The 16,597-nt window shown below is 30.4% G+C and overlaps 1 long non-coding RNA gene across 3 annotated transcripts; it reads left to right on the forward strand.

Annotated features, from left to right (window-relative positions):
* Window positions 1–2,973: 2,973 nt before the first annotated feature.
* Window positions 2,974–7,743, forward strand: LOC115968534. Of its 3 annotated transcripts, none has more exons than XR_004086760.1 (5): window positions 2,978–3,458; window positions 5,769–5,922; window positions 6,097–6,213; window positions 6,992–7,052; window positions 7,200–7,743. It is a non-coding gene; the product is annotated as an uncharacterized LOC115968534 (long non-coding RNA). The 3 variants fall into 3 exon arrangements; XR_004086761.1 differs by having other exon boundaries at window positions 6,097–6,202; XR_004086759.1 differs by having other exon boundaries at window positions 2,974–3,458; window positions 6,097–7,052.
* The last annotated feature ends 8,854 nt before the right edge of the window (window positions 7,744–16,597 follow it).

Here is a 16,597-nt window from a genome sequence, read left to right on the forward strand (position 1 = left end):
AAAAATGTGATCTGACGGTTAGATTTTCAAAATGTGAATTCAAAAATAAGTTATTGGTTGGTGTAACATTTTTTAGTGTTACATCAAATGTAACTAAAACCCAACCTTATATTTCTTAATTTGATGTGAATTTTGACAAATCTACCGTTAGATTACATTATCTTCATATATTTTTCATGCTTAAAAAATTTTAAGGTGATCAAAGATTAATAGCCATGTCATCAATCAATTGTTTAAATTCAAGTTTTCGTAGTTTAAAATAACGTATAAAAGATGAGTTTAAAGATCAAAGGGTAAATTACATCCGATTGGCAAGAAAATTGGCATGCATGTTAAAAACATATAGAAAATATGATCCAACGGTTGGATTTTCAAAATACGAATTCAACAATATGTTATTGGTTCGTGTGACATTTTTTAGAATTACATCAAGTGTAACTTGAACTCAACCCTATATTTCTTAATTCGATGTGAATTTTGACAAATCTACCGTTAGATTACATTATCTTCATATATTTTTCATACTTACAAAATTTCAAGGTGATCAGAGATTTGTAGCCATGTCATCAATCAATTGTTTAAATTCAAGTTTACGTAGTTTAAAATAACGCATGAAAGATGAGATTGAAAATCAAAGGGTAAATTACATCCGATTGGCAAGAAAATTGGCATGCATGTTAAAAACATATAGAAAATGTGAACAATCGGTTGAATTTTCAAAATATTAATTCAACAATAAGTTATTGATTCATGTGACATTTTTTAGAATTACATCAAGTGTAACTTGAATCCAACCCTATATTTCTTAATTCGATGTAAATTTTGACAAATCTACCGTTAGATTACATTATCTTCATATATTTTTCATACTTACAAAATTTCAAGGTGATCAGAGATTTGTAGCCATGTTATCAATCAATTGTTTAAATTCAAGTTTTTGTATTTTAAAATAACGCATAAAATATGAGTTTAAAGATCAAATGGTAAATTACACCCGATTAACATGAAAATTGGCATGCATGTTAAGAGCAAATAGAAAATGTGATCCAACGGTTGGATTTTTAAAATATGAATTCAACAATATGTTATTGGTTCGTGTGACATTTTTTAAAGTTACATCAAGCGTAACTTGAACCCAACCTTATATTTCTTAATTTGATGTGAATTTTGACAAATCTACTGTTAGATTACATTATCTTCATATATTTTTCATGCTTACAAAATTTCAATGTGATCAGAGATTTATAACTATGTCATCAATCAATTGTTTAAATTCAAGTTTTTGTAGTTTAAAATAACGCATAAAATATGAGTTTAAAGATCAATTGGTAAATTATACTCGTTTGACATGAAAAGTGACATGCATGTTAAGTGCAAATAGAAAATGTGATCCAACGGTTGGATTTTCAAAATATGAATTCAACAATAAGTTATTGGTTCGTGTGACATTTTTTAGAGTTACATCAAGTGTAACTTGAACCTAACCTTATATTTCTTAATTTAATGTGAATTTTAACAAATCTACTGTTAGATTACATTGTCTTCATATATTTTTCATACTTAAAAAATTTTAAGGTGATCAAAGATTAATAGCCATGTCATCAATCAATTGTTTAAATTCAAGTTTTCGTAGTTTTAAATAACGCATAAAAGATGAGTTTAGAGATCAAAGGGTAAATTACATCCGATTGGCAAGAAAATTGGCATGCATGTTAAAAACATATAGAAAATGTGATCCAACGGTTGGATTTTCAAAATACGAATTCAACAATAAGTTATTGGTTCGTGTGACATTTTTTAGAATTACATCAAGTGTAACTTGAACCCAACCCTATATTTCTTAATTCGATGTGAATTTTGACAAATCTACCGTTAGATTACATTATCTTCATATATTTTTCATGCTTACAAAATTTCAAGGTGATCAGAGATTTGTAGCCATGTTATCAATCAATTGTTTTAATTCAAGTTTTTGTATTTTAAAATAACGCATAAAAGATGAGTTTAATGATCAAATGGTAAATTACACCTGATTAACATGAAAATTGGCATGCATGTTAAGAGAAAATAGAAAATGTGATCCAACGGTTGGATTTTCAAAATATGAATTCAACAATATGTTATTGGTTCGTGTGACATTTTTTTGAGTTACATTAAGCGTAACTTGAACCCAACCTTATATTTCTTAATTTGATGTGAATTTTGACAAATCTACCGTTAGATTACATTGTCTTCATATATTTTCAAGCATAAAAAATTTAAAGGTGATCAATGATTAATAATCATGTCATCAATTAATTGTTTAAATTCAAGTTTTTGGAATTTAAAATAACGCATAAAAGATGAGTTTAAAGATCAAATGGTAAATTACACCCGATTAGCATGAAAATTGAAATGCGTGTTAAGAACATATAGAAAATATGATCCAACAGTTGGATTTTCAAAATATAAATTGAACAATAAGTTATTGGTTGGTGTCAAATTTTTTAGAGTTATATCTAGTGTAACTTATTATGGTAATTCAACTTATTAGAAAATTGGAATGCATGAAAAAATGGTAATTGCAAGTCAAAAATAGTAATTTATTTAATATAATAATTTATTATTATATTTTATATAAATTAAAAAAATATATAGTTTATATAATAATAATTATATATTTTAAATTATATTTATTTATTTTTTTGAAGCCTTAAATTATCTTTCCCCAGTTGTCTTTTCCCTTCCCGCAAAAAAATTTCCCCAAAATATTTTTCCCACTTACATCTTTCATTTCCTGTACAAAAGTTTCATGGACAGAACTGAACATATATATATTTATGTAACTTTAAGACGTAACTAATCAGTGTCTTAGTGGTATGCGCCTTGTGCTTTGGTTAACTGATCGCAAGTTCGAGCCTTCTTTAGGATTTTTCGCTATTTAATTTTTTAAAACCCTAGTAACATGATATAAATACCACATTTTATCTTCTCTCCTCTTTTCTTTAGCCGCCTCCATCCCCAATTTTCCCTCTTTCTCTCTAACAGTCAAAAACTCAAAAACACAACTCCAATCCTCTCTATAATTTTTTGTTCTCTCTATATCTCTTCACCGCATGCTTGGACCTTGTCAATATCAAAATCAAATTTAGATCTCTTTATTTCTCTCCTATCCCTCAGATCTGAAAATTTTCGTTTCCTTTTTCTGATTTTGCCCTCTGAAATTCCGGCCGAAATGAACGAACTATTAGCCTCCGATTTCGGCTTCAAACCCCAAGGCAAATCGGCTCCGATGGCCGGTTCCAAATCCACCTCCACCGTCGGAAGATCGTCAACGCGTCCTCACTCCTCCTTCAATTCCTTCAAGGATCATCGTCGGACGCCACCACCACCACGACTTCTTCCTCCTTCAATTTCGATATGTTTCGCAATTTCGGTGCTCCGGTGAAGTCTTCGTCTTCATCATTTTGCCTTTTTGGGTATGTTTTAATTAACTTTTTTTAGTATAAATATGCGTAATTTTGTTTCATTTCTGTTCAAAATTTGGGTTTTGCCTTTTTAATCAAAATTTGGGACGTTGAGCATCTAATGCCTTTTTTTTTACTAAGTGGGTATCAGTGAGATTTAGTTTTAGGGTCTTTGAGACTTGACTGGCTTTGATCAGTGTAGCTTAGCCAAAACCCAATATATATATATATATATATTGAGTTTTTTTTTTTTTTGAAATGTTAATGGAGTTTTTTTATTAAGCTTTACTTTGAGTTTGATCAGGGAATATAGTGACGCATGAATTGATGTGATATCTCATGCGAATATGGTTAATTTTCTCTTTGCATATAAGTGGACTTGTCTTTTGTAATTCTCATTTTCACATTACTTTAGGCCATAAACAGTGCTTTAAATAGTGTTATGGGCATATGATTGTATTAATCGTGTAATCAAAATTTTTTTGACAGCCCCATTTATTAAAGTTCACTTGTTTTAATGTCACTCTATTCCATTACTGGATTTCTTCTTTGCCTATTGTGGTTGTTTTCAAAAAGAACTACATGCAATGTCATTTGGCATTGTCATCCTCTCTTGTTGGACAAACGCATGATGTTTAATTCATGATTGTCTTGTTAAGGGTTTCAATATGATTTGGTGTCGATAGTGTCACTTTGGTTAAAAATACCAATGTGTTTTTTTTTTTTTTTTTTCCTTTACAGATGTTTATTATTGAAAATTGACCTTAATGAGCTCTTTTGGAATTGCTTATTTTCTGCTATTTGGTGGCAACTCTAAGAAATACTAAATGCAGTTAATATAAATTTTGTACATTTTCTGATTTTTTTTATAGTCTCCAATTAAAAGGAAATATTTTTTCAATTTTTGTTATAGCTAAATTTGTATTGGCAATTATATAATTATGTATAATCAAAAAAATTATTAAGAGCCTTTTTCTTTTCTACTAGAGTTTGGTAATACTTTGGAAACATTTTCCGGCATTTTCTTCATATGGAAAATCTTTTTTTTTATTGATTTGATAATATAATTATAACAACTTTTATTCAGTACTTAAATATCAATATGAAAGAAGTAAAAAATCAACTTAAAAATTATTTTTAAGAAGAGATACATACATAGGGCATAACCAAGGAATTTGTAGATCTCAATATATCTTGGTTACTTAAGAAAGAAAGATAATCAAGAAATGTATAGCAAAATAAAAATATGAAGAGAAACCCAAAGAAAAAATGACAGAGATATCTGGGAAAAATTGTGAGGCGGCATAGAGAGGGGGGTTAGGCAAAAATGGAGATTGGGGGGTGGGGAGGAGTAGTACACAAGACCATCTTTGAGGGACTTTTTCCCCCCCTCCTTGGATGACTTATCTTGACTCTTTGATTGCTTTTCCGTGGTCAACCAAAATGTTTTCAAGGTGACTAATACTGTCAAGCACCCCAAACGCATGAAAGTGGAACATTTTGTGCAAAAGGTTTATGCTGAAACAAACAGGGTCTATAAGTGGAGGGTTCCTGAGGCTGACTTGGGATTAAGATTTGTGAATAGTGTTATCATGCTTCATCCATTGCCAAGAGCAAATGCATCTGAATACATGCTTAGTATCTATAATTTATTATTTTTTGATCCAGTTGCTCAAAGTGATGGAACTGAATGCTACTAAATGGCACACACTAGATATTTAAATCTCTGTTCTATATATCCCATGGACTTCAACCATATTATTGCTTAGTTTGCTTGTTGAATTGTATCATAACATAATTTGTAACCATCATTGCCTTTGTGCTACCCAGTGTTCAGTAGTTTGAATAGATTTTTAGTGCCATCTCTAAGGGTCACTTTCTTATTCTAGACTATGCCTTGTAAAATATGAAGTTCTTTTTCTTTCTTTGTGCAAATGAACTGTTGGAAGTTGACGTGTGCCTAGCTATTAATCAACAGGTCTATCAGTTTCTCTACTTAGGAACTTTTTGATATTTGAACTAATGTGTGTTTTTCTCATCTCAAGTAATGCTCATAAAGTTTCGTGCTCCTATATGCTTATATCAAGTAATCCTCACTAACATATTCTAGATTGCACCTTGTAAAATATCATATCATTTTAATTTTTGCACGCATGTGTGTGTATCAACTGTAAAAGTTGACCTGTGGTTTGCTATTAATCAACATGTCTATCAATATCTCTTCTTAGGTGCTTTTTTTTCTTTTTTTCTTTTTTTATTTGAACTAGTGTATGTGCTCATCTCAAGTAATCCTCATAAAGTTTGATGCTCCTATGTCTTTAGATAGCTCCAATTTATTTGGCATCATGCATAAAGCAGGGAATGGATTTGCTAGAGATTTTATTGAGCAAGCAACCTGTTCAATTGAGCAGCTTGAGTATTTATTGTATCCACATCACCCCTCCTAAGTCCCCTGATCTTACAGGACCAACACTAGGTAACAATCTTTATACAAAATTCAACTCATGTCAAAGACTATAAATTGCATAATTGTGGCTGAATGTCCAGTTAATACTTGTTCTAATCTTCAACCATTTAAATCTAAACCTTGCAGCAACCAAAGTGCAACCTTAATAAAAATTACATTATGGATGACTTTACCTTTTTGCAGTGCTTAGGTGTGAACCTTCAATGATCCAGAATGCTCTTAAGGTCCAACATGATTTTGATCATCACCTCAGTATCAGCATGTTGCAACTGTTAATGCACATGTGGGAGTAAGTGCTAGGTCCGTGTTTGTGTGTGTGTGCTTGGTGTTTGAAAAGTGTGTAGATTAAAGTATTGTAGACAAAAACCAGTGTGTATGCGTGTGTGTGTGTAGCAAAGAGTCACAACAGAATGCATGTGTGTGAAGCAAAGAGTCACAACAGAATGAATGTGTGTGTGTGTGAGGGAGAGGGTTTAGAGTTTATTGCTAGTGGGACTCTCTCTCTCTCTCTCGTAATGATTTTGAAATATTTTTCTAAATAATTCTTTGATTATGCTGGGAAAATACAGACTGCTGCCATTTCCTTTTTTTGTCCGGATGATGTAACTTTGTCACGTGGTGTACAAACTTAGTTCACATTCTTTGGCTTAGCTGGGCTGAAGCAATTTTTAAATATAGTCACTGTTTAAGCTTATAATATATATATATATATATATATATTTATATATGTTGAAAAGGTCTACATCGTGGGTCCACATGGCAGTGGAGCCCTCTTATTTTGATAGAATAATCAAGATAATAATAGGAAAAAGGTATATGAATTTGATGATGGCACATGATAGGGGCTCAGAATTTGGCTTTTGTCTGACACAATTTAATCTTCTTGTAGACATTATTTTCCTTTTCATGAAACAAATACGCATGTGCTGGTCCAGTTTATTTTCCTTTTAGATCTGTGTCATTCTTTATTACTAGGATGGAACCTTAATTCAAATATTGTTGTGTTATTGTTAGTATTATCATTTCATTTCTAATAAATTTAAATGTTCTGTTGTAATGACGAATAATTTACCATTAGGGATGTGAATGGCTATGCTGAAGCTAATGCTTGAAGAAGGATTTCTTTAGATAAACAAGAGGTGAGTTGCATAAACTTTGCTCTAATGGTAATTTTAATCTCCTGAAGTTTCAAATTGCATATATATAACTATAAGTATATATGATTCTTTATGTTCTCCCTCTGGTAATTCCAGTTGTGGGCCTAATTAATAGAGTACCTGTTTCAGGTTGTTCAACACAGTTATTCTTGTGCACCTGAGAGGTCATTCTTGTATCATGGCCGTATGTATGTCTCTGCGTGACACATTTGCTTCCATTCAAATATTTTTTCTAAGCAAATGAAGGTTAGCCTGTCATTCTTTTTTCCTAAGGTTGAGCCAATATTATTGTTAGCAAGCAAGTTTGAGACAATATTATATGGGTGTATTATTTCTTTTGAGGATCTCTGGAGAGCATCATTGGTATGAATTACTTTTAGGAGGAGCTCTGATCCTAAATCACCCATTCACTTTCAACGTAGTCATCTCACATATAAAGGTGCAAGAAGAACATCAGATGGCCTTTTATGTTTCTTTACATTAGAAAGCTGCTGGTTTAGTTAAATTTATGAGTGAATGGCTTCTTTTGTAGATTACTGAAATAGGCTGGAGTCATCCACAAGGTCTTATTATGAGCTTTTTTAAGTTATTGGTGTTTGAGGATTTTTTGTGTACAAAGAAATACATTTGAACAACCGCATTTTTTGCCATTGTTGGAGGATATTTTTAAACACTTTGAAACTTTGATTATAGTATTAGCTTAATTTAAGCAGTCCTTTTATTCAAAGGATCACATCTTTTTTTTGTTAATTTTATGATTGATGGTTATAGACAATGTTATGAATTTGATAATATATTTCTATGTTAATATCACGTTAGTTTCAAGACATTTGTGGTGTGTTATTAGTTACATTTATGGTATTGTGTTAGTAGAGTTAAAACTATTACAGGTTCTTTGTAATAGGTTTGTGAATCATTTATTTATTAGCAAACAGCGGTTTTAAAACCCATTGGAAAAAAAAAAAAAAAAACCTATAGCGGCGGTCTAAAAGCGCCGCTAAAGGTGCACATTTTATGTTTTAAATGAATACCTATAGCGGCGCTTATCGCCTGCCGCTAAAGGCTGAAACATATAGCGGCGGGCACGACCCCGCCGCTAAAAGTACAATTAGCTGTTTTGATTGGTTGTCTATAGCGGCGCTGTTTGACCGCCGCTAAAAGTCAATGTCACGGATTCTGAACACGTATGACGGCGGTTTTATGCCCGCCGCAATAAACCTTCACCCGCCACTAAAAGGTGCATCTATAGCGGCGCTTTTCGCGACCGCCGCAATTGACCTATAGCGGCACTGCAACACTGACGGGACGGCCCGCCGCTATAGGTCGAATGTACCTTTAGCGGCGCTTTTTTGGGCTTTAGCGGCGGTTTTGGCCCGCCGCAATAGCCCCTTTTTCTTGTAGTGTATTCTTGAATGATCAATTTTAATTTTAAAATATTATCAAGATTATATTAAATTTGGACTTATCAATTTCTTAGTACGATTTTTTTAAATAGTATCAATTTAAAATTTAATTGGAATTATCACTTTCTCCAAAAAAAAAAAAATGAATTATCAATAACATTCTAAGGTTGATTCTAGGCATAACTCTTATAGCATTTCGATAATTTGTATTAAAGATGAGGCTTCCATTGTTTATTGCAACAACCGTGGATAGATACGTATACCATGCAAGCATACATAAACTTAAATTGTCTTTCAATACTTGAATGCTTAATTATTTTTAATTTCTAGATGTGGCTCAAAAGTATGTGCTTAAATATTGTTCTCGATCATTTAATTAAATACACCACATTCAATCTTAGCTAAGTTAATAATTATAAGCCTAATTATTGTTTCTCAAATAAATTATATATATATTATATAAGTTTATAAACAAAATTTTATTTTTCAACTAGAATTATGCATCTAAATAAAATGCTTTTTTAATATTGTAAGTACTAAGAAAAAGAAGGCCCTAGCCCACTGAGAACAGTGATGCTTTGTCCTTCGAACTAAGCCCAAACAATAGAATTTCTACAGAGAGTGGGAAAACAATTCAGGTGCAATCCAAAACTAAGCACAAGTTTATGACCGAAGAGTACAAAGTAATAGAGAGATGTAATTCAAGTAGTTATTAAGAATAGTGCTCTCTATAGGTTCGTTCGAAGATTGGGTTCTATTACATGAACATTCCAGACCTTATGCAAAATTCACCCTGTTTATCTTTCTTTTCTCTCTCTCTCTCTCTTAGGAAAAATGTTCAACCCCTTACTGGGAGGTCCCCCTCCCTTATATTTCTTTTCTTCTTACATTCTAGCCCTCCACTTGTATGCCTGTTATTTTCAGGATTTTTATCCCATTAGAGTTTTTTGAAGGTGGTAGAAGGGGGTGGTAGAAGGGGCTGCTAGCTGTGAAATCACTATTCAAGTGTCACTTTCCCATTAATGTAGCTGATAAGGTTGTTGTAGGGCATTCAATGTAGTGGGGCAAAATATGCCTTTCTAGGAAGCTTCCTCCCACCATCTTTGCCCCCCTCATGGTCCTTCCTCTTCTCCATGAGCTCTCATGAAACACTATTTTGTATCCCTTCACGTCCTCGGGTCGGTGAAGTCTTCGGGGTGGATACCCCTCTACGGGTGGGATTGTACAAGATATTTTCATGTTCTAATCCTCTTCAGTCCTCGAACCTCCCACAAATAAGATTAATTCATGTTGTTCCATTTTTTCTATTTTTTTTATTTATATTTTGAATATTAGAAATTTTATTTCTACTTATTCATGTAAAATGTGCATAGAATTGTGTATCCATTTGTAACATTAATTAATATATTTTTGCTAATTGTTAGTATAATTTTTTATTCCCCTAAAATTTTCATTAAGATATGCATGGCACAAGAATAATATTAGTTTTATTAATATTTTTTAATATATTTGTGGTAGTTTAAGAGTGTAAAAGTTTTCAATGTCCCAAGAATTTTATTCTTTCTTTCTTGCTAAGAGAGACAATAACCATCTCAAATTTGAATTTTATTCTAATATTGATTATTTTGATATTTTTATAATTAAAGGTTTTAAAATATGTTTTATAAATATATTAAAAAAATTGTATTTTTTTTTCTAATTCATGTATCATTTTTTAAAATATTAAGTAATAATTAGGAGTGTTCAAGCTCTTACCTCATCTCAGCTAATATATTAAAAAGATAATTTTAATATATATATATATATATATATATATATATATATAAAATTTATACTATTAATAATAAGATTCCATGTTTGAGTTTCAACATTTTGCGTACTAAAATATCTTCACACAAATTCTTAAACTCTCTAAAATATCCCTATCCTTTTAGTTAAATAATTTTAAATTAAATAACACAAATTGATTAAAAGAGTAATTTACATTACCTTACCTCTTTCTTAAAAGAAAAATACAAACGGCTATTTATATATCATTTTTAAACATTATAACACTAAACCAGAAAAAAAAAAAATAAAAAAAAGAGCATTATTGCATGTGTAAAGTGTGTGTGATGAGTCTAATATAATATAACATAACTTATATATTGATAGAAGAGGTGCGGTGCAATTTTTTGCCGTTTTCTAAAAACATAACTATAGTCAGCAATCAACAATGTAACAATGCAGTTTTTGCACCTCCACTACAATTGTAGTGTGGCGACCAAATTTTGTAGCCAGTTTAAGTGCGTTCATAGTGTTTTTTTTTTTTTTAATAGTCCTAGTAATAATATATTTTACCTTTACATATGGCTCCAAAATGTGAAAATGTGTTGAGTCGGCCTTAGACTAAGCTCTATTTTGAAGAGAATCTGCTTGATGCTAAATTGATCTATTCAGTAGAAATAAAACCATTTAGAATTTACAATTTTTTTTTTAATATTTAAAATACTCTACATAGGAAAAATTTTCATCGCAATATGACCATATTTTGCATGAAATGCATTTAACATGCTAATATCATAGTTGATATTTCACTATTTTGGCATGATCATGGTGGTATTAGTACAAATAAACTAATTCAATCAAGGTTAAAGTTGTTTAAAAAAACAAATATCAGATTGATTGATTTGCAAAGAAGTTTTGAGTACTATCGCTGAGATATTGGAAGAAACTAATAATCCCTTGGAATTCCTAAATCCACAAAATCTATTGAATCAGTTTTGGATTGAGTCGGTTTTGGATGGGACTAATCAGATGTGTGATTATCCCTTTGATGGCTATAGAGTATCAAGAGCACAAATTTTAATTGGTTGAGAAAGATTAAGGTGAAACTATATTGTTGGTTCCTAAAATTTTCCTTGTGAGCACAATTGGTCCCTCAAATTTCAAATAAACACCATTGGTCCCCCAAGTTCAAAAAATGAACACTCTTAATTCTTAAGTTAACTACTGTTAGAGTTATTGTCTACGTGGCTAATGGCAAAATGATTTGGCATTTCTCTTTTTTCTTTTTCTTTTTTACTACAAAGTGTTTTACAAAGGGACGTGTCTATATGGTAATAGACACGTTTGGAGAATTTGCTGCCGTTTGCCTCACTTCCCTTTAATCCAAACAACTATCGTCACCGCCACATCAATCAGCACAAGCACCTCGATCTCTATCCCTTGCCAATCTCCATGGATCTCACCAGCTGCTAATCCCTAAAGATCTCAATGTTTCTTTGTTTCCAGTACAAATCCATAATCAACATGAAAAGGTTTAAATCCATTTAAAATCTTTAATTATTATTTATTTACCCCTCCTCTTCCAACCAATATTCATGGGATCTGCATTTTATTGCATAGATATAAGTTTGAGTGCATAACTGCTTTTTCTTCCCTGATCTGTATGTGCTGGGTTTCTTGGGCTTAAACTTTAGACTATTCCCATTAACAAGAAATGATTTATGGTCATTGAATCCAAATGAGAGAGAGTTAATTGTATAAGACTTTGAATTCTTTAAAGGTGGAACTCTCCAACCCAGTAATCAATTTACAAGCGATTTTTGTTGGCTTTGAGGTGCTCCAGTGACTTGATCGAAGAAATGAAAGCAACTAAAGCAAAAGGGAAAATAGGAGAAAAATGGACAAGCATAAGGAAATATTTTTTTTTTCCATTATAATAACTAATAATCAATTAAAATTTATATGACAACCTTGTAATTAAATAGCTGGCGTGACATTTTTTTAATTGATGTGGCATTTAACACTTAAGTTGCTACATCAATTTGTAAATGCCACGTCAATTAAAAGATGCCATGTTATTTTTCCGTTAGTCATCTAAGCAATCATATTAACGGTAGTTAATAAAAGGAGTAACAATTCTCATTTTTTTTAACTTAAGGGACTAAAACTCTAAAAGTACTCCAATAGTGTAGTTTTGTCAAAGATTAATGTAGAGTATATTAACAATAGTTAATAAAAGGAGTAACAATTCTCATTTTTTTAACTTGAGGGACTAATAGTACTCCAATAGTGTAGTTTTGTCAAAGATTAATGTAGAGTTAGGTAGATAATTTTAGAATGTAAAATTTTTTTTGTTTTAGTTTTTTTTTTTTTTTTAATTTTTTATAGAAACACTAATTTCATTTTATAATTATATTTATGTTAAAAGGAAAGTAAAAATAAATTGTATTAAAAATAAACCATCTAAATTTTCATCACTTATTAATCAATATTTTTTAATCATATTTCTTTATTATTATAATAAGTCACTATATTTGTTAATCAGATTTCTTTATTATTATTATTATTATAATAAGTTGATAACCCATGTTATGCACGGGAACCTATCTATTTGTGAGGTAAACTAAAATAATTTTATAAAATCTTAAATTGATTAAGAAACTACACCATTGTGTTAAATGGCTTACAAAAATTTTTTTGGACATTTTCAAATACCACAAAAAAAATTCAAAATTTTAGATATTAAAACTTCTAAAAGACCAAAAAATATTAAAAAATTAGATGATTCACCTCTTAGAAATTATTGAAACAATAGAGAAACATCAGAGAAAGATGGGTTACATTCAAAAGAATAATCCATGGCTATAACTATTGAAATGAATCAAAATATTCAAAGCCTACAAATTATAGATAATATGTGTGTGTGTGTGAGAGAGAGAGAGAGAGACTAGACAATAGAGAAAGATGTGTTACCATCAAAAGAATAATTAAGATGTTAAAACTTTTGAAAAACCAAAAAATATTAAAGAATCATAAGATTTACTTCCTATAAATTTTTGAAAAAAAAATGTATATGATTACACAATATAAAAATATAAAAGAAAAATTAATTAACTTCAAAAGAATAATACATGGTATAGTCATTGAAATCTGCTAAACATGTTCAAATATTGCAAAAACTAACACAAATTTAGATGTTAAAACTTCCAAAATGCCAAAAAAGATTTATAATTATAGAATTAATTATTGAAATAATTCAAAAAATATATATGACTATTCAAAAGAAAAATATAAGAAAAAGAAAAAAGTACACAAACCCATAAAGTAATAAATTTTAAATTTTAATGGGTCTAAACTTTAAATGATGAAAAAAAAATCATATACAGTCACAAATGTAGGGTTTGGAGGTTAATGTACAAAAATCACTTTTTAAAAAATACATGAAAAAACATAAAATAAATTTTTTTTTAACAAAGTAGAGGAGAAGAAAATAACAGAAGAAGAGCTCATACCCCTACTCAGTTTTATTAAAAATATTGGGGTTTGCACTATTTTTATAGTATTCATGATTAATTAACCTCGCAAATTTGAAGATAAATTATCAACATTTGAGTTTGAGTTTGAGTTTAAGTTGGACTTGTAAGAGAGATAGAGTTTCATTCCTTGTTAAGTTTGGACTTTGGCTGTTGATATAAAAAATTAGTCCTCCTCGGGTTGAAGTTAATTTTGTTTTAAAAAAATAATTTTGTCCTAAAAAAATGATAATGATATGGAAAGCTCTGAAGAGATCAATAATAAGTGAAATGCTTCAGTTTTATATATATATATATATATAATGGATTATGTTAAAAGAAAAATAAAGTAGAATTGTAAATCAAGTAAGCCTTCTAAATTTTAATCACTATAAAAAAAAAATTGTTAATGAATGAGTTTTATTATAATTTCAATCAGATAATTGATATGAGTTAATGATAAACACAAATACCTAAATTGTCTCTTGGATATCGTACACAAAACATAAGCTATTAAGATAGGATGATTAAGATAGATAATGCATCATACTAACATACTAAAATTCTTGCAAAAAATTAAAAGAAATTATTTTTATTACTTCTTAGCTCTTATTGATTGGGATAGATAATCAATAAGGATTAGCATATCATTTAATTTAATCAATTCTTTTGTTAGACTTAATACACACAAGTTCTCAAGAATCTTATAACTCAATTGAATGGAACCTATCTCCCTTAAATAATAAGTTCTGTTTTTCTTCTCAAAAAAAAAAAAAGAAAAAAAGAAAAGAAAAGAAAGATTGGAACCTCTTAATAAAAGGCCAAAATAGCAAAATACCCATTTCTCACAAACTTTCTAGCAAAATTCCTCATGTCTTAAACTATTTAGGGATATACCCTGTTTTAAAACTCGATTTTTAGAAAATCGAGTTTCAAATGTAAAACTCAATTTTTGGACAATCAAATTATAGCGAAATGAAACTTAAAAAAAATAAAAATTTGTGAAACTCGAGTTCCTTGAAAATATTCATGTGGAACTCAAGTTCCTTGAACTCGAGTTCTTTGAATGGAAGTTCCACAATTTTTTTTTTTTTTTTTAAGTTTCTGTTGACGAAAATTGTTAACCAATGTTTAACAATAATTGTTAATTTATGTTTAACGAACGTTGTCATCTTATGTTTTAACAAATGTCGTCAAATTATGTTTAACAAATATTGTCAAATTAGTCAAATTCATCAAATATAATTTCACCCATAGGCCTTTTGGCATATGGGTTTTATTGATGTGAGTTGTACCCATTCAAGATAATATATCTCTTAATTACAATCCCTTGTTTCAAGGGAAGACCTTTTGACTCCAATCATGTCATCTTTATTTATTTGTGTGTTCAAGAGGACATATGTCTTTATTTATTTGTGGCTGCACCTAATAATTTATTTAGGTTGCCTACGTACCCTTGGCGGGGATCAAGCCACTTCGTAGTTCTTAATTTGAGGTTTTAGCTTCAAAGTTTCAAATATGGTTTTGTTCCCATTTTAAATGATGGATCTTTAAGTCAATACTTTGGCTTTTAATTAAGTATTGGGTGAGATAATTGGTTTTAATCTCAAGGATAAGTCGATGACCATGTTTTTATGGAAATTGAATCAAGGATAATATTTTGATTGAAGTTTCCAAATTTAATTAATGGAAAGAAAATTCCTTTGAAGCAATTATTATTTTTTATGAACATTGAGAATTAGAAAATTTCCTTTAAGAATTACTAACTTTGATCTTGTTTAAAGAATTAATAATCCTAAAGAATTAGTCACAACTAATTTGGTAGAGTTAATGCCTCCATTAATTTGATGATGGAGTCAAGAACTTCATTAAAATGGTAGAGTCAAGGACTCCAATAATGGGGTAGAGTCAAGGACTCTAATTTTAAGAGTAAAGACATTACAACACAAATTGAGAGAAATTTTATTTGGTAATTTTCAAATAGGATTTAAGAGTCAGGGACTCTTGTATAAAGCTTCATGTATGGAGTTAGGAACTCCTCATGAAACCCAACCCTATTTGTTTTCCCAAACAAAAATTATTTGAAGAAGGTTGAGAGAAAGATTTTGGTAGTGAGAGAATTTTTACAACACAAATTGAGAGAAATTTTATTTGGTAATTTTCAAATAGGATTTAAGAGTCAAGGACTCATATTTAAAGCTTCATGTATAGAGTTAGGAACTCCCCATGAAACCCGATCCTGTTTGCATTACCAAGCAAAAATTCAAGTTTGAGAATGAGGGAGGAAGAGATTTAGAGAAGAAAGGGACTGATGTAAAATCCCATATACGAATCTATGTTGCGTATTTCTCCTCTGCTTGATGTTGCTATCTCTGTTTGTGCCTCTCTTTTTTTGTCTTCTCTCTATGTCTTTGCCGTGTGTGTGTGCACTTTCTCTCTTTTTGTGTCTCTGCTTTCTTTCCTTTTTCTACCCTTTTTTTTTCCTCTTGCGTGCCTCCCTCTATTTATAGAGAGATTCCAAAGAAGTTGCTCCCTTATTTTTCTCTCAACTGATCCGATAATGGAGCAGTTTTTGTCAGTTTTTTCCTCCACAGCTCCTAATTTCATGTTGAGCCGTGACCCATTTTTCAGCTTCTTTTCTCTTTTAATTTGTTCCGTTGCTTTTTAAACTCCCCCTTTTTAGCTTGTGACACCCCCACTTTTCAACTTTTCAGGCCCACTTTCACCAAACCGTGTTCCTTACTTTCTGGTGATGCCACTTCCTTATTCACTTTTCAGCTTTTGTTTTTGTTTTTGTTTTACTTGATTTGTGTCTATCTTTTGCTTTTGTACTAGGCAGCAGGCT

This window comes from Quercus lobata, chromosome 11 (genome assembly GCF_001633185.2).
Source record: "Quercus lobata isolate SW786 chromosome 11, ValleyOak3.0 Primary Assembly, whole genome shotgun sequence".
NCBI lineage: Eukaryota > Viridiplantae > Streptophyta > Magnoliopsida > Fagales > Fagaceae > Quercus > Quercus lobata.